We start from the raw sequence: 3,321 nt of genomic DNA on the forward strand, positions 1-3,321 counted from the left end.
ATACTCTTAAGTGCATTATGAACCTCGCAGTTAAATGCTATCTTAGGTTTGGCTTTATCAAAACATGTCGAGTAAGGTGTTATACGAATTGGAATACTACCCCCTCGCCAGTTCTGGCGACGGGGGTGCATTCCACCCTTCTAGAGGGACACGACATGTACCTAGCCTGAACCCCGGTTAAAGTTAAACAGAGCCTTAGCATCACAAAATGGATGCTGCCACCACAGACACAAGTCTGACCTCCTGCTGCTGGGAGTCCTTCCAGCGAGGGCAGCTTGGACAAAGGGTTTCCTGCCTGGGGAGGTGCTAGCACCACTCCAGACAGGATTTTGTGTATTGGGTAGGACAGGGCTGAAAAGAAACAGACATGCCTGGGGCACACAAGGTGTCCCTGTGCATAGGCCAGTTCAAACCGGTGCTGGGGCTTTCCAGCCCCAGTCCTGGCGCGAAACTGGACAAAGGAAAGGGGGTGTAACCACCCCCCTTCCTGGTTCCACCCAGAGGAGGGACCTCTAGGTGATCCGGCCCCCCAGATTCGAATAAGAGTGGGAGCTGTGTCCTGAGACTTCAGATCATCCTGAATCAACTTGAAATACAGAAGAAGACTGGACTTCGACATTCTGCTGCACAGAAGACGGAAGAGAATCTCCCTTGTGGCCAAGGAGTGACCACCCTGTGAACACAGGCACCAACCAGCAACTCGACGTCTGCTTTGCCGCCGCCTCCCGCCGGAGCCCGAGCCCAGAGCCTGACAAGACCCAGACTCCCAGACTTCTCACAGCCCGATCCACAGTCCCTGCAAAGAAGGGACCCGTGGAGGCACCGAGAGACGTGGGACCGGACATCTTGGAAGACCCCCGAAACGCTGACTGCGCAGCATCAGAGGCACCCTCGACGCTGTGCTTTGGGGTTTGAGAAGCCCCAACCTCGAGCAGCCCTTGCACCGAAGATCAGCCCCCCAGCATCTCCACGATCTGCGTGGGGCCTTTTTGCATCGTGCCACTCGACGCGCCTAACCGTCCACTTGCCACGCGGCTTGTGGCCATCTTGGCGACGAAACCTACAACTTTCACTGCGGGTCTGGTTGCTCCAGACTTGCACTTGCTCCTGTAAAAAGGAGTACCTGCTCTGACCTTGCTGGTCCGAGTAACAAGCCTTTTTTGATTCCTGCGTGGCTTGCATTAGCCAAGGCCTGTTTGCTTTTATCAAGTCGCCGACACCGCCAACAGCGAGAAGCCTGCGTGGGACAGCTCGTGACCGACTCCTGGACGTCTTCGACCCCTCGTGTCCACGTGGCTGCAGAGAGAAGCTACACCTCGACGCCTGTTTGCACCCGACATCGCCTGGTTCCACTCTGGTTCCACGGTAGTCACTGGCTAGTGACTTTGAACATTGTCCCCTCTGCTTTCAGGTCTTCACCTCTTCAGATCCACCCTTGGATCCACCGGAACTCTTCACATCGAGCCGCCTGCAGCATCTTCAGCTCCAAGCACCATCGACCTGCGTGACGAAACCCGACACTACTTCGACCCTATGCACCCGCTTCCTGTGGGTGAGGTAACTCAGCTCCGCCGGTGTTCCCACACTGGTACACACCTCTAGTGTCTGTGTCTCGAGTTTCAGCTTTCTAGGTCACTCGGAAGGTTCCTTTCTAACTAACTTTGTACTTTTTACGCACCATTGACATTGCATTGGTAAGGCGTGCACTTCCCGCACTGCTCCCGAGTCCCGCGGGCCTTTCCCGACTTCTTCACTGCTAGTCCCGAACAGCTCCAGCGATTCCCCAGGCCCTAGGCCTCTTCACTTTCCCCATAGTGGTTCTTATACCACTATTTTAGTATATGGTTTAGGTGGCCCCTAGGGCTCATCCATAATTGTGCAACTTTTGTGTATTTAAACTGTGTTTTGTTTTAACGCATTTGCTTCTGTGCTCATAAAGAGTATCAGGGATATTTGTAGTAATAAATCTATATATATTTTCAATATATATCTGTGTGGTGTCCTTTCATTTGGTATTCAAGGGATTGTGTATGGTAAAACAGCTTGCTTCACATGCCTTTACAGAGTTTAGCCCAAGACTGCTTAGTCCATGCTACCCCTAGGATAGCTTGTCTATAAGGTTGACTTTACAACCTGCACCATAAGGGTTGCTTGGCATGATACAAGGTGATCACTAGAACTAGTGAGCATCATATATCAGGCCAACTTCTCACATTGGTGAGCAGCGGATTGGGATTTGAGCTTGCTGTTGTTTTACCATTACAATCTTTGAAAATATCATTTGAAAGATCATACAGGTACCTGATAGGTACACTAAAACAAGACTAGATATACTTAAGTTCTACTGAACTTAGTTGTTGTAGAGGATAGGGAGTAGCACACCCTGACTACAACAACTAGATAGGTTTTGTAGGAAAACACCAGTGTAGGTAGATTGCAACACATCCACCACACTAGAGCAATGTCTGGAACAGAGGGATCCAATGGAACCACCTCTGTTGAGAGTGACCCTCCAAGGGCACCATCCAAATTTGCTACCTTTCCATTTAAGGAACTGAGGCAACTGTGTTCCATGAGAGGAATCAAAACAGGTCCTTCTCCTACAGCAGGACACCTCAGAGAGCTTTTAGACCAGTCTGAAGCTCTAAGGGACTCCAAACCAGGCCCCTCAGGGACTGGAGATGGAGGATCCCCCACTGAAGATGATAACTCTGATGCCCCTGCCCCTGTCGTCCAGATAGATGAGGAAAACCAGACCCCTGGGAATACTCAGCCTGAGGAAGAAGAAGAGGAGGAGGAGGAGGAGGAAAGTGATTCTGATGATGGGACTAGCCAGGTGTTAGTCAGCAGGCTTAACCAGGCTAACCTAAGCTTATTTGGGACTGAAGGTGGGTCCAACCCATTCAGACCCCCAAATGGACTTAACCAGGAGCATAGGAGGAGGAATCACTCAGGTGAATCCAATACTTCCCATGTTTCTAAAGGTTCTCATGGCAACTCCAGAAGGGAGTTGACTAGCCCTCAGAGAAGGGAACATGAGGCCAAAATGAGAGAGGCTGAACTTAGGATCCAGAGACAAGAATTAGAAGTTGCCCTGGCCAAAGAGAAACTTGCTAGAGCAAGGCAGCCTAGAGAGAGTGGATCAGATTCCACTGGTGGCAGCACTATCCCTAAGGATAAAGACAGGTCCTATGACAATAGAAACCTGAGTAAGATTGTGCCCCCCTACAAAGCTGGGGATGATATCCACAAGTGGATGACTGCACTTGAGAGAGCTTGCAAAGTACAGCAGGTTCCTCAGGAGCAGTGGGCAGCAATCTT

This window comes from Lissotriton helveticus, chromosome 6, assembly GCF_964261635.1.
Source record: "Lissotriton helveticus chromosome 6, aLisHel1.1, whole genome shotgun sequence".
In the NCBI taxonomy this organism is placed as follows: Eukaryota; Metazoa; Chordata; class Amphibia; order Caudata; family Salamandridae; genus Lissotriton; species Lissotriton helveticus.